We start from the raw sequence: 22,095 nt of genomic DNA on the forward strand, positions 1-22,095 counted from the left end.
TGCACCAGCATCAAAGTACAGGCAACAGCATCGAAGAAAATCTCGTGGACAGCTCGTTTGGGATCACGTTGCTAGAGCACACCGCAGGGTAAACGGACGGGAGGCCGCCCGTGTCCAGTACCTTTTAAAGCTCTAGCTTTTAAAGCGAAGAGTCATGGACCTAACCGACGATCACGCGACCACTCCTTGCCCATAGCCGGCGACTCGCGCTAGCTTGGTCCTAATCACTCGGGGCAACAAAAGAAGTCACAAAAAGGGCTATAAACAACGACAAATGCGTCCCATAATAATAATTGGTATTTTGGGGAAAGGAAATGGCGCAGTATCTGTCTCATATATCGGCGGACACCTGAACCGAGGGAAGGGATAAAGGAGGGAGTGAAATAAGAGGTGCCGTAGTGGAGGGCTCCGGAATAATTTCGACCACCTGGGGATCTTTAACGTGCACTGACATCGCACAGCACACGGGCGCCTTAGCGTTTTTCCTCCATAAAAACGCAGCCGCCACGGTCTGGTTCGAACACGGGAACTCCGGATCAGTAGCCGAGCGCTCTAACCACTGAGCCACCACACCGGGTACAAACGCGTCCCAAGATAACCTGCTGTGACTGGACGACGCAGCGTTCTGCGTTCCTGTGCAGTACCAACCGCAGCAGTAATGATAGAGCTACCACAGGCGAAGTGGCACATAAGACTCGTTGTGGAAGGGTCATAGATGCAGCCGAGGCAGAGCGACATGCTCGGAACGCTGCACGTAAGTGGGAAACGGGAGCCACAAACGTGCTGCGTGTCTAACAGAAGACGAACGCTGTCGGGACGCTGCAATGCATCTCGAAGTCCTACTGGCCTCACGTTTTCTGGTGGCATATTTTAAAGAAAACTGTGCGGTCATTGCAGCTGGCGCGAGCAGTCTTCCACGCAAGACTAAATAGGCATTCGCGATAAAGGGCGCCGCTGTCGCGGAGCAAAAATTACTCACCTTAGGCAAAACAAAGATCCCTCGTTGAACTCAAGCTTCCTTAAGAGCAAAATAACGCAAGGCTGGCCACCCGGCGCCGGTCGTGACAGGGCCTTAGCGCAGCCAGGAAGGCTTGAGCACAGGACCATCCAGAGAACAAGCGATAGGCCTAGCGGCCGCAATCCGCCAGCTGCCGTGACACAACGTGCGAGCGTTCTTGGCAGCAGCCGTTCTACGTGTGTATGAAAATGTTGATGATGATGATTATGATGTCATACGAGTTTATATGTCATTGTTGTTAGCCTATCAAAGTATCAAAGGATAGCACATGCCCACACTGGGGGATCGGCCAAGAATCGGGTGGCTGTTCGCCTGCACTCAGTTATTAAAAACGAAAAACACGCGGAAATGCAACACCGGTAGATTCTACCTCATGAGCAGAGAAAGGACAAGAGTTTTGATTTCGAAATAAATAATAATACTAATAATAATAATGTGGGGATTAAAAAGAATTATTAAGTCAAAATGTAATGATTTGTAGAAAAGAAAATTTTGTTACACATAGCAAGGCATACGGTCCTTGCCGATGGTACGTGGTCCTGAACCGAGCCATAAGGGAAGGAATAAAGGAGGGAGAGCAGCGATGAAGCCACTCACTCCTTCACGGTTGCCATGGTAACGGCGCATGAGCACAATTGGCCTCTCCCATGTAACATGGTATCGGCGCATACGCACAACTTTCCCCTCGCGTGTACCACGAAATGCTCGACTGGTAGCCTAGTGTAGCTCCCGCTACAAAACATTTAGGACACACAGGTCCTTGAGCCCCTGCACGGCCTCACTGCACTCAAACGTTCATGTCCCGTATAACAAGTGGCAATTTATAGTGCACATTAAAGTACCCCGCCAGGTCTGAATTATCAGGCAGCCTCTGCTACGGCACCTCTCTCTTCCTTCTTTCACTCTTTATATACTTTCTGCCGTTCCCCACGGCAGGGTTGAGGTGTTCACCACAGGGTTGAGGTGTTCACCGAGATGGTACGCTATCCTTTCAAAAAACAAAATTTTCTTTTCATCCCCCATCCTAAAGCTTAGCAGCGGAACACCCCTAACCACTATGAAAATGAAATTGGTTTTTGGGGAAAAGAAATGGTGCAGTATCTGTCTCACATATTGGCAGACACCTGCACCACACCCTCAGAGAAGGGATAAAGGAGGGAGTGAAAGAAGAAAGGAAGAAAGAGGTTTCCTGATAGCCGTGCACTGTGACACCTGCATCAAAGTACAAGCAGCAGGCATCGAAGAGTCTCGGGAGCTCATTGCTGCAGCATGCCATGGGGCAAACGGAAGGAAGGCCACGCCGCGTCCAAAACGTTTAAAGTGCTAGCTGTTAAACAGAGCCATGGACTTCACCTATGATCACGCGACCACTCCTTGCACGTAGCCGGCGCCTTGCGCTAGCTTCGTCACAATCACTTGGGGCGTGCAGTGGCAACAAGACAGCGCTAAAGACAACGCCACATGCTACAGCAACCAAAGCCCATGATCAGATATGGGAACCTTCAAGTGTTTAATGCACTTGCAACCGAAGTTCCCATTGTTACTCTCACTGATGGCAGCATCATGTGCAGTTTGGTTTGAATCTGTCTTGTTACAGCATGCTGCATTGCCTAACATTTACGTCCACCACGCAGTAATGTGCAGGAGCGCTATATGCACTGTTGACATGTGCAGAACCCAAAGTAGACACTGGACCAAGCACAATGTTCATGTTCCGAAATGAGATGCTGTAAACAAGTAATTTTCCTCAAGCTTAATATTTCACAAAATCAGGTAAAGTCCTGAGGAATAAATTTTGGAAAGGAATAAATTTTGGAAAGGATAAGTGACAAGCTCCTTAGCGCTCTTTTTAACCACATTATTCAGGGGAGCAATTTCTTGCAATGTGCTGTTTATATGAGTCGTGACAAAACGAGCAAATTAGGTCTTCACAAAAATTCAATTCAAAAGTCGTTTTACATAAAATTGGATGAAGCAACCTGTATCTAATGGTGCTAAGTAATGTCTGCTCTTAATGATACTGATGGGTAAAGCTTCAGTGTGCCCACACACACTCTCAGCAAAGACAAGAGCCAGAATTTTTGCAAAATATTTTTATTCCCAATGCATGGCAAATGGCTGAGGCTTAGCAATGAGAGGCTGTGAGAGATGCCCACGGGAGACAAACCATCCTCCACACCACCGTAATATTCAGTCAGCACAGATTCATGAAGGTCTCTTCAAGGAACAGCCAGTCTCTTAACTGAACAAACCATCAAAACCACTACTATATGATAAAAGGGGAAAATATTTTACATAACGAATGCTTGTAGAAGACTATCTTTCATGACTAACAAAAATATTGGTGTGCTCATAAAGCGCATAAAATATCACTAACACAACACAAAATGTTTGTTTGGAGTCCATTTAGCTAACGTTCATGTCAGTGGCATGCAGCATAAGACCAAAGCTGTCGCCACTCGTGTATGTGGCATTCGTAGTTGCATATGACAGCCATAAGGTACCCCATCAGTAAAAACATCACAGCTCACTCTTTCAAAACTCCTTGCAAGGCTGGAAACCTTCCTCACAACCAATTCTTTCCCTGTCCCCTATTCACAAGCCTGTGTTACCAAAGCTAGGACTCCTTGTCGGCTGAAGGCACTTCGAGCACGCGTAGAGAGTCCGTCAGCCTTGCTACCCGCTCCCCTTCAACAACATCCTCTATGATCCACGCTGGGTATCCCTCCTGCTGCTCAATTTCTTTGCACGATCCTTCGGCATTCTCCTTTGGAAGGCACATCAGCAGTCCACATGAGAAAGGAAAACAGGAAACTTGTAACTCACTAACGCCATAAATTTTACGAGTGCAACCTATGAAATAAACTTGAAATGAAATTGCTGCTGTTTTACCACAATTCCTGTATTGCCGCAAAATTGCTGCAATTCCTGTGTTATGATTATATATTTTTCATGCACTCCTCTCCACTAATGCCCCCAGAGGCCTTGGAGGTACTGAAATAAATAAATAAATAAATAAAATAAATAAATTCCATATGCTAATATATTGGCAAGAGATTTTGAGAAAACACCCCAAAGGATGCTTTAACTTGTTCATTGCATCTTGGGTGTCCGGTGGGTGATCCAAGATACTAAGTCACGCGATGAATCCGTCGCTATGCTCTGATTTATCAAAGAGCGTGTGGAAAGGACACACGCCATGTCGCTGTTGCCATTTATTGCCGTTTCCAGGAAGTTCGCATTGCTAAGTAAAAAAAAATTTTTGGCTACAGTTGTACTAAGGGCAGCGTTATCTGTGTGAAGACAAGAAATTTTCTCTATGTGAAGCCTCGACAAGTGCCAGAGACCTCCCTACTCCACCCTCCACAAGAACCACGCATCCATCACCAACCCGTTGCCTGCCTCCACACACCAGAAGCCCATGCAGCAGCAGAGCAAAAAGAGCAACAGTAAAATCAAATCCAAAGAGACAGTGGGAAAGTCAGCTGCCCTCCAGAAGCATCCCCAACCGGCCACAGCCTCACCATGCCCCACTAGCTAGGGGGCCGCCAACATAGACACCCTCTAGAAAAATTCTGTTGCACTCGGCTTTAAGTAAAAGCATTCATTAAAGTAAAAGCATCAAAGTAATCACTGAGCGAAAATCCAACTGCTATTACAGCGTTCTCGCATCAGGTTTCATGATTGTCCTGTCAATTTTGTTTACTTTTCTCCTGGTACTACTCAGAGCAAAGCATCTGAATTACATTAAAAAAATCTGAAAAGAGTTTCACCCAAAAGGAGACAACAACATATCTTTCCAAGGAACAACTGGGGATTTTCGACAGGAACACCATCGCTTTCATGTAACTCTAAACTCTGCGTACATTTTAGCACTTCCTGACGGTGAAAGTTTAAAAAATTGTGTTGTATCTATTTTCAAGAAGCTGTGAAAGACATGAGAAGGAAATCCTACAATAGAGAAAAAAAATTCGACTGATTGTCAGTCAGTGGCTCAACAGAGGTCTCGGCCGAATGCCCGTGCGTTAGTTTGAAGGAGGTGCCCGTGGCGGCCAGCAGGGCAGGAAATTGGCTCTGATGGGCAGCGTGTGGATCACAAACCGCACTGAGCGCTGCTGCATCTGCACCAAGTTCTGGGTGTGGCCGAGCAGACCGAAGCCTGTCACACCTGTAGCACCGTGGCAGCCATGCTTGTGCATCAGCCGAGCTCCTGGAACAACAAAGGCAAAAAATTTGTTTTAACACAGTTTCTGCACAAGCAGGAGTGAAGTGAAAGTCAATGCTCACTTGGTCACAAAATACACAACTGATGAATAGTCGTACAATGCCTCTCATTTCATGATATAAAAGGAAAGAAATGTAGCTGGTCTGATAAAGACCTGCTTTGATCAAAATGAAAAGTTTTCCTCGTCAAAAGTCTGCAATTTTGTGGTAGCCTTCTTGCATGCAGACAGTGAAGTACTAGTAAGTGGAACACACATACTTGCACTTGCAAAATGTGAGACTGCACAGATACTACCAGCATACCCTGTAAGGTGGTAGTAACTCAATTACTGCAGTCTTTAATGTTGGTCGCCAGGTTATCACTGTCCCCCTTCCCATGGGCTGCTAACAAGCTAAGATATTTCCATGTAATAAACAAGGAAGCAAAAACCAGATGGGCCAAATACAGTACTTCCCAGCCCCACCACCTTCTCAAGGTTAGTGTTTTCCAATCTAATCTAACCTGTATCCTTGTTTGTACTATCCAGACACGACTTTAATTATTTTCTTTTTTCTTTTCCTTATTTGTTGGCATAACACTGGACTGAACGGCTGTGGTAGTAAAGAGACAGCCACAAGGATTGGATGCTTCACAACAGAAAACAAACAACTGGTGGTGGGGGAAGCCTCAGCCCCTTAACCAATATTTCAACAAGACGACTTTCCTTTTCTCCCACCTCTTGCCTAGCTGCGACAGCATCACTCTTCTTGCGTTCATCTTTTCACAACTTATCTTCTTCACTTCTGCCTTTTTAATCCTTCTCCCTGCTAGCCCATCCCTTCTTTTTCTCCAAATGAACTCCCCAATTTCTTTGTGCATTTACATGCCATGATGTCCTTTGCTCTCGCATATTTTGCAGAATCTACCAAGTGCAGCAACATCTCCTAAAGTGCGTGATCAAATTCTTGGAGCTTCTTTTTATTTGTTTGCACTAATGTCCTGCACTTTTCGTTTTCAATGCTATACCATATCTCATCTCATTATTTATGTTACGATTACTGTAGTGGAAGCTGTCTTCATCATGGGACACGAATTTATTATTGTTGCCCTGACCACTAGCGCTGTACTTCAATTATCAACTATTTTGTTGTCACCTTCTTAAAGCATTGCTCACAGTTTGTATGCACTTTAGTATCTGTCCACTCTCTTTCTGTGAGTGCACATGTTTCACCTCTACAATACCTCAGGAAGGCATTGCAGAGACTGCCGTAAATAAGCACATAAGCAAATAGGCAACTAAAAAAACTGCAGACACGAACAAATCAGCACCAACCATTGAGATTGAGACGTGCCATGGAGTCTATTGCATGGAGGTAGACCCTGCGTACATCTTCTTCACTGATGCCAGCCTTGCCCAGCTAAGCATGGCGCTCCGGCTTCTCCAGCCACTGGGGAGCGTTCACTGCCACCTGGGTGCCAAGGGGCTTGGTCAGTACCAGCACGTCTCCAGGCTGTGCATTGTCTGGCCTGTAAAGGGAGCATAACATTTAGCAATTAGGTTAAATGGCCAGGCTGATGAACATTCCAGTTTTTGTCTAGGGCCTTTCCTGTTGTTCTGAAATAGCTTGCCTTTAATGACGCAGTGACTACTTCTGTAGCAAACCTTCTAAAAGGATAACGTTGAGACAGGCATAGCATTACTATTGCTGTCATTCTTTGCTCTGGGGGAAGGCATATGTTCAAAGGTTTTTGCTGCAATTCTTTTTCTGTTTACATTATATTGCCATTTTCAAAATTTCACTGTCTATGCGACTGACCTGCTGGGCCTTTGCTACAAGTACTCTACTTGCAAAAAGCATCAGCGTTGACTTAGTGGAGTGCAAAATAGTATCAGAACATCTTTGGTGGGTGCGGGATAGCACTTGATATAATGACCACAATTCCAATAAGACATGGTTTGAACTTGTGCAAAAGTGAATTGTACAGTACAGTGAAAGCTCGTTAATAAGAACTCGATGGGGACGACGGTTCAAATTGACTGAAGTTCGAACAAACAAAAGTGAACAGAATATGCATTTGGGAAGCAGTCGGGTAGCGAGATTAGCCATTTCATTGTCCGAAAGTATTCCTTCATCACCTCCTACCTTTTATCTGAAGGCGTTTTTTCACCTTCAAAACTGAAGAGGTGCATAGCATTCAGTGCATCCAAACTACCGCAGCGGAGGGCCCCACTGAAGTTGCAAAAGGCATACAACCACCACTGAGCATGGTCAAAAGAACTACCGTCTCACGTCTGGCGCTTTTTGACCAAACCATATAGGGCAACCTCTGTGACTTTCAAATTCACACTTGTGAGTCGCGAGGTTGCGTAAGCATTGAAGTCGACAAGCAAAGGTAAACCGAGCGACCACACGTATATTGCCCGATTTTGCAGCCTCCCCTGGCTCAAGGCGCACACTGCCAAACCAATGAGTGTGCTTTTTGGTGATATCCTGCTTCGATAATGCTCTGGCATTGACTTCATGCATGGTTCCAACCTTCTCTTCAAGCATTTTGGCACAGTAATTACCGCAAACGGAAGACAATTCTAAATGCGGTACACCGTGTAGGTTGACTGCTCCGGCCGCAACCAATCACATGCAAAGGGCACTGAAAAACCGAGACAAATACACACAGCAAACATCAGCCAAGCTCCAACTCATTCGTTTGGCACACGTCGTCGTTTCGCGCACGACCGCATGGTTTCGGATTTGGAGTGCTGGAGACACTGCGACATGTCTGATTCACTGTAAGCATCTCGTCGCTGGCCATGTGATCAATTTCTCAACAGCAAAACCCAACACAGCAAGCTACTGAATCATTCGAGACCAACCCATACAAGCAAGCCGGCTCAGAGGTAATGCAGTTAGTTGCTACCACTAGCACAGAGAGAAACCCCTACCCCGTTTACCCAGCCTCTCACGCCATTTTAACCCTGCCCACTTCTCCAAAGAGGTGGTGAAGCCTAGTGGGAATGTTTCTTGGTTCACCGCGTCACCCGCCCTCCAGGCACGGTGGTGGTTGTTCGAATTAACAAATTAATGGGCTTTGTTTCACACAGACCCAGTGGAGCATGGCCAGACCCAGTCGTACAGTTCGAATTATCCAGAAATTCAAATTATGAGCTTTGCCTGTACAGTCAGGTATTTCCACGGGCAAACTACATCATCAGTGTGGTGATTATTTGGGTATTAAGTAAGGTTTATCTGAACTTTGAAAACGACGCTCATGCTGGAAAAATTCATCATAGTACCCAACAGACAGAGCCTCAAATGCTCACATTTTGCATTTCATAAATGCTAACACAGACAAAAATAGCATGGAAAACTTAATTCATTGGAAAAAGAAAAAAAAAGACAAACGATTACTGCACTCACGAGATGATTTCAGACTCTGCAGACTGATGATGCCAAACCACCAATCATAGGCCAAGGATTGAGCATAGTCTGCCCTCCTGTGACCCTTGTGCCTGCTTGTTCAGCCAAGTCCTGTGGAGAAACAAATGCCATTTAAGCTATTTGCACCATGCTTATCACTTCAGTACTGGGGCATGACCTCAGGCAGTGAAAAGAGTTAAAAGCTGAAACACTTGAACAGCTGCTGTCTGACATGGACATCTCTTGTAGATCTTCTCTCAAGTTATCTCTTCACCATGCTAAGCGCACGAACTTGAAAAAGAAATCTGAGACTGCATTCAAATTTTGAGAGCTCACACAACTAGTGCCCTCACACTCACATTAGCTCTGATAGGCAGCCATGGCCTACACACACCTCAAAACATTGATGCAAACATCTTAGGCTTTACTGCAGCAGGGGCCGATCCTACCTTGACTCCCCCTGATGAGAAGAGGCACGACAATGTCCCTCTACTTTCAGTGAGCTTAGTGCTGACAGCCATTACCATCAGCACGTTATCGCAGTGGGTCATGCCAAGTGCATAAAGATCAGACAGCACATTGGCACACGCTATCTTGCCCTGCAACAAACAAAAACAATGAATAAGAAAACATCCTGTACACATGGTGCCAGCAAAGGACACCAACATGAGGCCTGTCACCTATTTGATTCATTATTGTGTAACAACGAAGATGTGTCAACGCAGTAGCGGCAGTGCTATCGCTGAGCGCGCGCTGCTGGCTGGCTCTAGAACAACCGCCGACGTAAGGTAACAAACGCTGCTATCGTATTGACACATCGTTACAATCAGATTTATTTACACGCTTATAGAAAGTATAATTATAGTGTGGTTTTGAGCCCAATAAGACTGCTCAGTAAGTGACCTGTTATCCAGACTAGCCAATAAGTGAACAAACTTAGCACTTAGAAACTCAGATTATAGAAAAAGTTTGGTGATACTCTTACAGCTACAAGAATATATATTTAATGCTGCTTTGTTTCGTTTTATCGCCTGGTATTAAAACTACAGACACATAACTTTCTGCAAAAAAATAACACTTGGTATTTTTTGTACAGTTGACTGAAGTGACAGCAGAGCACTGTGATGTTGAAGTTCGAGTATACAATCTGCCACCAGGTTACTAAATGCAGGTAAGCATTTTTTTACAATGTTGAACACTTACAGCTATGTAGGGGTCTTCAACAGATGGATAGAAGTAATCAATAGTTTGAACCAGAGAATAACCAGAATCTCCAAGGGGCACACCACTGGAATCCATGCCAATGTCTGAATGGAAAAAAAAATATGTATATTAGTCAGGTTGTTATGGGCAGCTTCTTGAAGAAAGGGAAATTTTCAGGGAAGTTATCAGAGTTACTACATTTAAAAGCACTGTACAAGGCACCCAAAATGTCTTCAATGAGGTTAAACTGTCCGCACACCATCAGTGTTGGGTTTTGTTCCCATTATGACTTAGAGAACTATAGACACCCAGCATTAGTTCGTTTTATTCTTTCAAATGATGCGTTAAACATTAGAATACTTATGCCACCATGTGGACAACTATTAGCAATAAGTAATTTGTATCTTAATTTCTTCTTTCATGATATTTCACTTTAATCAACCGAACGAGTGCTGAGACATGGGGTTCACACTTAGGTAGCATGAGGCACGAAAAAAAAACCTGTAATATAAATGCTGATACATAGTTTTAATTCACTAAAACAATTAAACCAGCTTGCTTCAAGAGCTGGAATGACAACAAGCAACATATCAGCAGTTAAACTGCCGTTCTTTTCGTGTCTCATGTGTCCTACTTGTCACACCCATCATTTGGTTGATGAAACTGAAACTTAAACAGGGCCAAGAAGAAATTCAGTTATAAATTTAGCAGTCACAGGTGAGTACCAGGTGGTGATCTATGTATTCTAATGTCTAAATCATGACTTGAAAGAAGAAAAAGTGCAAGCAAAAACTTTATTGTCTAGAGTGTTTAAATGTGAGGCTAAATTTGTACTGAAAGGGAAGATCATTCATAATCCAACACAAATACTATGTTGGGACAGACAAAAAGGAAAGAAACAGTCTACCGGCTTGTACCCGAAAGTGTAATAGCTTTATATCCAAACACCAGAATAAAGCTGGCCACACATCTGTAAATGTTTAGTCAATCTGCTGTACCAGAAGAGAGTGTCACGCATGTCTTCAGCTAGTAAATTCTTTAATTAATTATTAATCGGTGTGTATTGTAAACCAGAGCACAGCTACTTGAGCGTCCGTGTTCAGTTTGTAAAACTAAAGTACACTTGGATATTTATCAACATTAATATCATCTCACTGTCATATTTCAGTCACTGACAGCCATTGTCCCTCCCTCATGCTTTTAGTGCGAAAGCACTATTCCACATGTACCAACCCCTAGCAAGAATCTTGTCTTGTGCTTGTACTATCCCAAGCTCGGGTCAGTTCGGAGCAGCATCACGCAAGCTGCAGCCAATAGGATGAAGCTCAGGTAAGTTTGGAGAAGCATCGCGCCAACTGTAGCCATTGGGAGGAGGGCATCTCACCACCTAGGTCACATAAGCTTGTGGCAACATCCCATTCTGCGCATTGGATTGTGAGAAAACTGTCCACCGTGGCAGTCAAAATAATGATTGGCCGCAAAAGGTTGCTCGGGAAGAGCAACATGAGTCGCACGATCCCTACCGGTGGCTATGATAGAAACAGACACCTGTCAATGCAGTGGCACATCCCTTAACCGCTGCGCCACTGCGCTAGTAGTGGTACGCCGCCATCTATGAATGTTAAGTAGAGAATTACCACCTCTGCCTATATGGGCATTATCCTACTAAACCCCTCAGAGTGGCACTTAATTGTCCCCTGCTTTCACACGTGTACTTGGTTTAACTACGTTAAACCCCTACCACTTTTTTTTTGTTTAAAGGATACTGAACTAGAAACATCACTTACTTTATGTGTCACGTCACTAGTGAATTTTAGGCACGACAGACTGAACAGAGTTCACTGAATGCCAGAGGTATTCTCTCACCAATGACTGATTCAAGAACTGCAATTTTATAAAACAGCAGAAGCATGGAACAAAACAGTCAATAAGTATATCCTGCATCACATAATATGTTCATTTCAATGCTGGTACAATGAAAAATCGTTAATTCCATCATGACATAAATGGCAGCCTTGTTGAGTGGCTGCACTGTTCTGAACAGAAAATAGCTAGTCATCAATTAGCTAGTCAGAAAATTACAGTCATCGAATGCCAGCGCTGCTTCTCAGAGAGGCAAAATGTTTAAAACCAAGCACCTGAGGCACATGTACACAGCCAGATCTCAACGAAGGGCATTTCAAGAAATTTGAAATAAGCAGTCACAACTTGCAGCTTTGCAAGAAAGGAAAAGCCTTTATTCGATGCGCTCTTGAAAAGCCTATAACTTAAAATTGCAAAATACAAGCGACAGCATCAGGTAGTAGCCAATAGAGATATATTGATACTGGTACTGACTCAACTTAAAACCAGCCAGAAGACACAACACAGGAGAAGACATGAGCTCAAGAGGCTGGACTAACAACTGAAATTTTATTGAAAGAAAGCCGCAAAAGAAGATCCGCAAAGACATGCGTGCGCACAGTACCCCAAAGCAGAGAAAGGAGGATATGCAATCGAAAGTCACTGGCATACTAGTGAATCTAAAAAAGCAAATTCCTTACGGCGAAAGTTTACCCACAGCTTAGCCACACGTGTCCTTAGCGTTACCGATGTAGTAAACCTCAAGTATCTACCGACAGATTTCTCCCTTCCGTAAACCACTGATGTGTTGCGGAAATTAGGCGTTCAAAGAGATAGGTCATCCTCATATTTGCGTTCAAAAGATTGAGTGTGTAGTGCCAGATTAGAATTTGCCTTCCCTCCTGTAGATTGAAAGTGCTCAGTCAGGTGCAAAATCAGACATCTGCCTGTCTGCCCATAGTAGTTGCAGCCATAAGGCAGTGGAACACAATAAACTTTATTACTTCTGCAAGTGGTGAACCTTTTTATACGTGACACTGTCCATTGTGGATGATTACCGATAGTTTTATCAAGCCTATTTTAATGGCCACGCAAAAGCCTCTTATCTTGCACTTAGCTGTTAAGACGACAGCAACATTACACTTTGCCGAGACTTTCTTGAGACTGTGTGAAATACTGTAGAGGTAAGGTATATCAGCATCATCCGAGTATGTGTTCCTTTCCCTCGAGCAAGTGAAAAGACGCTCTGACAGGTTGGTGAGATGGGCAAGTGGGAACCCAGCTGCCATTAGCTTGGAAACCTGCTATGAGAATGCGTCCTCAGCAGAAATGGCATGACTTAAGTAAAGCTGATGTCATGCATGCGATTGCACACCCATCAAGTGTTTCCATCTTTACTGGCCTTAGCCAGAGACAAGTACACCTCTTCACCACCCTTCCCTAGCCACGAGTGGCCTGACTCGTACCTAAAAAGAGGCTTCCCGGATCTTGGGCTGTAGCCCCAACAAACATGGTCGTCCACAAAGCGCAGGTCTGAACCAAGAAACTGCTAACGGTTCTGCTTAGACAATTCTGACGTAAAAAAGAGGCCTTGACTGCACACCTGCACTCCTGCACGCCGGACGTCGTCATGCGGCCGCACAGCACCATTCCCCTCTCTTTGATACCCAGGGTGTAGCTTACACGGATGCCTCCTTCGTGGCTCCTCGAGGTTCCTGCGGCTACGCCCTGTACCATCCACACCTCCCTTCTCCTGAAACCCACACCAGCGGGCCGTATCTACACCCTCCAGACGCATTGTCCCTCGAGGTCCTCGCCATTGCGCATGCCCTCCAGTCATTTGCCCTCCTTCCCTCTCTCCAAGAGTACACAGTCTATTCAGACTCACAAGCCGCTATACACCACATACAGAAACGCACCCTGACCCCTTCTCTCCAACAGGCGGTCGAACGAGCGGTCTCCGCACTGCAGCCTTCCATCGTTTTCCTCCGCTGGGTCCCTGGGCATTCAGGGATTGACGGCAATGAGCTGGCCCATCAGCTCGCCCGCGACACACTTTTCCGGGCACCGTTGATCCCCTGGCCCAAGCCCTCGGAGGACGGTGGGAGGCTCACCCTTCGCCGCACCATAAAAGAGGTCTACCTTGAGCTCCGCCTCGACAAACGCCTTTACCCTCCTCCTCATCCATCACTCACGGTGCCGGAGTCTCGCCTTCTTCGGCACATTCAGATGAATGCAGTTATCACCCCGTCCCGCCTCTTCCTCTATCGCTATCGATCGGACCCTTCCTGTCCCAACTGCCCCTGCATCTATGCGGATTTGGCCCATTGCCTCTTCTATTGCCCGGCTGCTCAGCAGTCGGGTTCCTTCCCCCCACCCTTTCTATCCATCACCACCTGGCTCGACTGGCTTGGCGCTGAAGGGGAAGAAGAACAGCGGCTTCTGGTCGCCCAGGCGGTCGACATGCTCGGCCTATAAATTATGGTCGAATAAAAGTCTTTACTACTACTACTACCTCATATCTAGTACTCTGTGGCCGTCTACTTCATGAGGAATCCCACTGCCATCACAGTATCCTGTGGATCTCAGCCCACGAAGGATAGAGGAAAATTAGGCGGCTGACAGGCTAGCTCTAGGCCATACATTCCGAACCCCGTCGCCGTCCACCTCCGAGCCTTCGCCTCCACTAACATACGGTGAAATCATAGACTACCACCGACTTAGGCACAGAAATATGCAGCCCCCCTCAAAGACCTCACTCGTCAAGAAGCCACTATATGGCGAAACATGGTATCCCGCACACTACCAAACTTAGACCGATCAGGCCCGCGCAATACCCAATAAACGCCTATCAGGCCTGCGGAGAGATTTAAAACGTCCTCCACATGGCTTGGAACTGCCCCGAACAACTTAAAGCGCATGGTTAACAGAAACTCAGCCATGGGCAGTGAAGCAACCGCGGGTGGTTTACGCGGGTGGGTGAACCACCCGCGTAATTTTATAAAGTTTACTCTCACTCTCTCTCTATTTGTCTTTTTGCGATGCGTTTCGTGGCATTTCCTAAAAGCTTTGTAAATAAATTAGTTAATGTATATAGAATATATTTTCAATGTAAAAAATACCATGCTTAAAAATGCTGCGGCAATGGCGTAGTGGGCTGAAGCAGCGGCCAGCGGAAGTGATTTCTTAGCGCCGCCGCAGGTTCGGTTCCAGCTACTCCAGCTATAAAAGTCTTTTACTTCTTCAGTGTTTTCCAACGGTGCGATGCCGGCTTCCCGCTACAGTGAGGCTGTTATGCCATAACTTAAGATAAAACATCATTCAGGCCACTGGAAAATCAAGCGGCTCATTATAATGTAGCATTTCGGCTGAATATTGGTAATCACTAAGTCCACGAGTCTTGAGTTGACGATTCCTGTGGTAGTCATTTTAGTGCTATAGAGCCTCCAAACCGCCGAATAGTGGTTGTCTGCCTGTATGAAGCCTGCTTGTAGCACGTGGGCCACTTTGGTCCCGTGACGTTGTGACGTCATCACAAGCTTCCCACCGGATTGTGAGCAAACTAACCACCTTGGTAGTTCAATTAATGATTAGTCGCGAGAATTCCTCACGAACAAGATAGGTGTCGCAAGCCCCACCAATTGCAGTACCTGCCATCGCAGGGCAATGGCATGTAGATTGACCGCTCTGCGCCAGGAGCCTTATCAGGACTACTAGGTATCTGAGAGTGTAGAGAACGACCAATTCTACCATAGTACAAGTCTAAAATGATGCAATGTGGCAAACTTACATCATATGATATATCAACCAAAGTAAGCCTGTTCAGACCAAGCAAAAGCATAGAAAGTCTATATAAACCATGCAAAACCAGGGCTAATGGTTCTAGTGCACAGTAATTCGTGGTTAACAGCAAGCTAAACCACCCGTGATTTTTTCGCTTGCACGTCTACGTGTTACCCAAACGTTGCGTGTCCATTACCTACCATGCCTGCACGAAATTTGGTTCATAAAACCAGGCGCGCGTTACGTAGTCACACGTCTCGCCAGGGGGAGAAATAAACCAAGAGATGTTCCTCTTATTTGAAAAGCAGTCCAACTTTTTCTTTAGCACATCACACAATGCAAGGCGGAGCAAGCGATGATTCCTACCAAGGTGGTTAAGCTGCTGCTTTATTTCCATGCTAAGATCACAGTGGTTGGCTTTGCCCACCCCATTGCGGCACCGCTTTCCTATAGCTACATTTCAAACAGAAGATACGACTATACTGGACTGCTCAAAGTGTGAATTAAACAATTGCACACCAACACCGCCAACAGGCTTTGATTTCACAATGGAATTTCGTAGTATTATTTGCGCTGCAGCCAGTTCTTTAGGACTTCACTGAGCTAAAATCAGACTTCGTTCCGGGAAACATGGCTTCGAGCTTGGGAATTAAACAGCCTTACTAGGAATAGTTTCTACGTGTTTATTCTACACAAACTCAGGATTGAAAATGAAAATGTTGACTGCGGTACCAGGATTCCCGTTGGACCGGCGGCCAACCGCACGGTCCGGCCAGTTCCCTTTGTTAGCGCCTATACATGTTGTTTCACCTACAGCGCTAACTTTCTGCGGCGTCGGTTGTGGGTCCGACGGCAGGTCGCATCCAGCCGGCTCTGTTCAATCCAATGCTCAGGCCTGTCCGAGCGAAGGGCCCTCCGCTCTGCCCGGCGCCGTTGTGCTCTACGCTGGAGGAGGAAGAGATCCGGGACGGGCTCATTAGGGAGAACCTCAAAGCGGACCGTGGCCGCCTCAGAACACCGTGCCACATGGGTCAGGATGGCGTCTTGCATTGGGAAACTGCGGAGGTGGTCCCGGAACTTGTTTCAGTGGAAACCTTGCATCTGTCCATCCACTTTCTTGCCCAGTTTAGGAACCAGAGTGATAGAAAAGTGGTTCAAACCCCATGCGTGCGACGAGGGGTGCCATCCATAAACACATCACGACGACCCAATGGACAGGTCAATGCATATGTGGATGCGCCCTCGACGGGCAAACATTGGGACCCCAGTGTTCAAGACATGCAGCCCAGTGCCGCGAAGAGCCGCAACCAGGTCACGGCCAAGATGGTCCGCCCTGCGATATCTTTATCGCGTGAGTGCCGTGTTGAAGTCCCCGCAGAGCAAACAGTCGCCGCCAATGAGACTGACCAGCTGCGGCAAGGATTCAGCATCCCAAGGTGTCCGGGGACGCACGTGTATATCTGCCACAGCTGTATCTACTCGACGCAGCCTGACCCTCACACAGACGAACTCCATGGGGGCAACAACCGCATCACTCATCAAAACATCTGCCTGGACCAGATTCCTGCGGACGAAGATGGCTACCCGGGAGGGTCCGCGAGGATGACTGTCCTTCAAGCATGGGTCTGCCAAACAGGAGGCTGCTGGCAGGAGGACCCGCTGCCATAGCCGATGAAGCCAAGCAGGTGAAGCTTGTCCCGCTGTAGATAAACCTCCTGGAGGGCCAGGACGTCATATTCCTCCAGCCGGAGGCGTTCGTGAAGCTCGGAGAGACGGGGACGGAGTGCACGGCAGTTCCACAGGAGGGCCCGTGGTCTGGAGGTTATCTGTGGAAAGCTAGCCGTGGTGGTTTGGCTGCTGCGCTGGGCTTGCACCACACTCAGTGGTAGTTGGCTGGCTACTGGGAAGAGCTGCAAGACAGCTTGTAGCGTTGTAACCAGGGTCCCCGTCAGCTGTTCCAGCTGGTCGCTCAGGAGGGGAGGTGGTGTGGCGGCCTGGGGAAGGAAAGGCCCTGGGCCGCGGGCTGCAGGGCCTGCGGGGGTGGCCTGGTGGAGTCAGCTGTTGATTGTCTGGTGGCCTGGGCATAAGATTTCCCCCCTGTGCGGAGGTTCGACAGGATGGCCCTCCGTGACGCAGGCTCCGCTGCGGCTGAAACTGCCACTGCCACGCATCGTTCCTCCTGCCATCCGGGGCTGGCAGGGTGTTCAGCTGGATGGCCTCCACCGCAGTTCATTCACCGTGGAGCAGAGGCATCACAGGCACCGGTCAAGTGGGGCGACCGCAGCGGCGGCACCGCCTGGGATGTATGCAGCGGGCCGTCACGTGGTCGAGGCGGTCGCAGCGACCTCCTCGACCACATATTGCTCTCGTATTTTCTGCCGTCCGTTGGGTTGAAAACTTGACGTAAATGGAGGGGGTACCACTCCCTATTTATCCGCCAGACTCTTGGTGCGTCGGGCCTACTTGCGTTTACCCACCTCAGGTGGACATACTTGAACTGTAACCGCGCCCAGCCGCCCTCCTACATTTCGGAACACTGCCGTGAGCTCCAATGTCCAAACCTCCCACCTCTCTCTGTCGCGTCTCCAAAGCTTGGCGAGTCACAGACGATAATGACTGCGTTCCCGAAAGCAATTCCTGGTGACCGCCACTGCCTTCTAGAGCGATCGGTTGACTTCAAAGCGGTTGAAAGCCCATAGGGCCCGTGAGCGCGGGAAAACCCGTCGTCCGATGGTCTTCGTTCGGAGTCGCTTCTCGAAGTCCTGTACATAGTTTCGGTCCACCGAGATTTCTATTGCCAGGTATCTGTAGGACGGCAACCGAAGGACACTGCTATTCTGAAGATGCAGGGGTGGGTCTCTTGTCCACTGTCCTCGGAAGCCTCCGGCTGGAACCTGACTGCTACAGACTTCGCGGCGTTGAAACGGAGCCCGAGGTTATCGCCCTCAGATGAGCACATGTCGACGAGGCTCTGGAGATCTCCCACGCTTTCCACAAGCAGTACTATATCATCTGCGTACAGGAGGACTGGTAGCCTGTGAGTACGAGTGGTGCCATCCTTCATGCAGGTGAGGTTGAAACCTACGCCGCACTCAACAAGGCGCCGCTCTAGCCCCGAGGTAAACAACATGAACTGGATCGGCGGCATAGGGCAGCCCTGGCGCAGTCCAATATACACGTAGATTGGCCTGGTGGTTGAGGCCCTCTAGTGTATCAAAGCCTGAGTTTCAGTGTATAAGGCCTCAACAAGCGTAGTAGTGGCTCCGAGATCGCCTCTGCCTCCAGGACCTCCCACAGTCGATTGTGTTCCACAGAGTGGTATGCCTGGGCTATATCAAGAAAACCCCAGTACAAGCACTCGCTTCTCTTTGGCGGCAATCTCAATGGAAATATCACAACGAAAAGGTTGTCTTCCAGTCGGTGATTAGGTAGAAAGCTATTTTGCAGTTCACCCACAATTTGAGCACCTTCCGCCCATCTCTGTATGCGAGCTCGCAGAATGTGGCAAAACAAGCGATACAAAGCTGATGTTACTGCATAGGTCTATAACTTGTCAAGAGGGCCTTGCCTCCTCCTCTCTTTTTAGGGCCAGCCGTATCGGTGAGCACCACCACCTTGGTGGAGCAGTGTCCGTGGTCATTACATCGTTCAAGTCGTCCATGAGCTGGTCCCGTGTTCTTTTTTCTACCTTGTTTTATTAACAATGGTGGTATGCCATCGAGCCCTGCTGCCGAGTTTCCCGCCATGTGCCGCAGTGCTCTCTTCAGCTCCAATTCTGTGACTGTGCCACATCCAGATCCGGCAGGTGGGCTTGTGGGTGGTAGCGCTGCACTATCATGGCTTATCAGGGATTGGAACTGGTGGGCCATATGCGATTCAATGTAGTCCAGGCAGGCTGCTTCCTCGTACTCCTCCCCTGTGGTTGGTTCTCCCAGGGTCACCGTGTCAGCTTTATCTCCTGGCTGAAGGGTTTGAATATATGGCCAGAATTTTGCTGGACCACATCTGCCAGGTGATTTATTTCATGGAGGAGGTTTCTGCTAACTCTCAGCATCTTCTGTTGTACCAAAGCTTTTTCGCTTCAATGTATGCCTCGTACAGCTTATCTCTCATTTCAGGTGTGCCCACAGTGTGGCATGCCGAAGCTCTCTACAAGCAGCTTTACGTTGCTTTGGGGATTGGACACCTCTTTCCCCCACCATGCTTTAGGTTTATGTTCTCGGCAGTAGTTCTGGATTGGCCGTCTTGCTTTCACTGAAGCTATCGCCTTTTTTATCCAGAGTTAAAAGTCTTCATTAAATTGCACATTTCCACTCTCAGCTTCGCTCTCCAGCAGTGCCACAATGTCTTCAATTTCTGCCGGCGTCAAATCATTCCGATGTTCTGGGTATGCCATTTCAACATGCGTATGTCCCTCTCTTCCAAATGACAGCACAAAACTGGTGTGATATTGTAGAAGCTTGGGCAAGTTGGCGACATTGTATTTTAGCAGCGCAAGGGACAAAGGACGAGACCCTTGCGCTCGTCCTTTGTGCCTTGCGCTGCTGAAAACAAAACTGTTGTGGTCGCTTCCGGTACTTTGGGAGCCTGCGTGATCAATCACCATCTCTTGAAGCTGAGGCAGAAGGGCATGTGCTATTAAGCAGTAGTCTATGCTGCTGGTCTTCTTGTGCATGGTCCAAGTGCTCTTACCCCAACGCTTGTCTGCGGTATTGAAAACCACTAAGTCTTGTCTTTGGGACCAGTCCAAGAGCAATCTGCCCAATATGTTCATCACGCCATCCAGATCCTCGATTTGGGCATTGAAGTCACCTACAATAAACACTCGCATACTGCTCATGGCAGCAATATCGGCCTTTAGGCACATCAAAGTATCAGTGTTTTTTTTTGTGATACGCCCCTAGCCCTATCCACTGGTAAACCAGGCCTAGTGTTGTCTTGTCGATGGCCAAATTTCCTGTCAGCCACATGTGTTCCTAGCATGTCCCTGGAATCCTCTCCAATCGGAACCAACTCTGTCGAGAAAGCCTAGGCAACCAGCCTCTTTTCTTCATCCAGGCGGTTTATGCCTCCCCATATATAGCCTTTGTTTTGCGGTGGGGTTTCTTCCCTGCAACTGTTATGTGTTGTTTCTGCAGATTGTTGTAAAGTTCTTCCCTCTTCCCGTCGACCCCCCTCCAAACATGCAGGGGGGTCAGAGCAGAGGCATAAGTAACAGGCAAAGGATTTCCTTCCCAAACATGGGTAGAAAATTCCTTGCCTGTTACTTATGCCTCTGCTCCGTCGCTGTCTTCTCTTTATTCTCAGTGCGTGAAGTTTAGTAACATCACCTCTATCCCCAAGAGGGCCTACTCTTTCAACCTCCACCCTTTTCTGCTGCTTACTGCGCTGTTCAGCATTGTGTTTTTCTAGGGGTTGACTCGCCCATAACCTGTTCCTCCCTTTCAATCGGTTTGGTGAGTCATGGCCAGTCTAGAAAAAGCGCGCTTTTCTTTTTACTGCCTTCTCAATGGGGTCTGTTTCCGCCTCCCGCCGAACATCGGTGGGGTCGCCACTGCCCCACCACTCCACCACCCTTCACCCGGAAGTAGAACGCACTCTCGCTCCTAGTTCGGCCTTCGTCAGTGGTAACCGTCAAGCCTTTATATTTTACCTCTTACACTTTACGCAAAGACCGCATAGTCAGCGCCCTTGCAATAGGAGAAATATGAAATAACGGATTAACGTTTGCGCGCTCTCTGCTTTAGCCCGACTGTGTATGATAGAATGTTTGCCTCGAGCACAGACGTCAGCTCGTTCTACCCTTATATTTGGCTAAAAAGCAAGGCTATCAACCTGTAGTTCGTGTTCCGGCAGTTATTAATGAGTGTGTAGAATGATATGCGACGTGCCACACCTGGATGACAAGTTTCAGAGATTAAAGTATTCTGCGGAGTAAATATATAGCTCATGAAATTCCAAGCGCATCTTCTTTGATTTTGCACAGCAGCGGCATTAAATATTCATGGTGCCCCCGGGAAAACGCATCATGTCATTCGCGAAAGGAACGGTTATAGACGGAGCCCAAAACTGGCCGCAGGAGCAGGGCACGTTGCACGCACGAGACGTCCAAGAACTCCTCTTGGAAAGGCATTTTGAAATTTGGCGGCGTTTTAGGACCGCCCGTCCGAACCGATGACAACGAAAAAACTAAGTCAGTTGTTGACAGTAACTGCAAGCATAAACTAACAGCCAGCAAAGCAAAATTAGTTCGGAACTGTGCTCTGTCTCAATAAACTCGGCCTTCAGGAGCCAAAAGACTTGTCTGAGAGTCGAAGACTACCAACTTTGCACTATACTTCTGCATTTCTGCAGCCTCGTAATCGCTTTTGATAAACCTCCCGAGAACTCGAACTTTCCTCACGTCATTCAGGAAACGAAGTCCTAAAAGTTTTCCCCAAAAAGTTTTCCGCAACCTAACTGGGCTGCACTAACAAACATCACATCAATGAGCGTTATAGCAGCTAGCTTAGCTTAGAATGTAAGGAACTAGAAATAGAGATTTGGGATGCTTACATATTAATAACAGTCCTTGATTTTAAGAGAACAGAGGGAATTGGACATTCAACTGTAAATTCTGAGAACTTTTG

At 47.3% G+C, this 22,095-nt stretch overlaps 1 pseudogene; it reads right to left on the reverse strand.

The window, feature by feature from the left end:
* Positions 1 to 3,424: 3,424 nt before the first annotated feature.
* LOC144136462 (inactive selenide, water dikinase-like protein) lies at positions 3,425 to 10,125 on the reverse strand (annotated as a pseudogene).
* Positions 10,126 to 22,095: the final 11,970 nt, after the last annotated feature.

This window comes from Amblyomma americanum, chromosome 1 (genome assembly GCF_052857255.1).
Source record: "Amblyomma americanum isolate KBUSLIRL-KWMA chromosome 1, ASM5285725v1, whole genome shotgun sequence".
Taxonomy (NCBI): domain Eukaryota; kingdom Metazoa; phylum Arthropoda; class Arachnida; order Ixodida; family Ixodidae; genus Amblyomma; species Amblyomma americanum.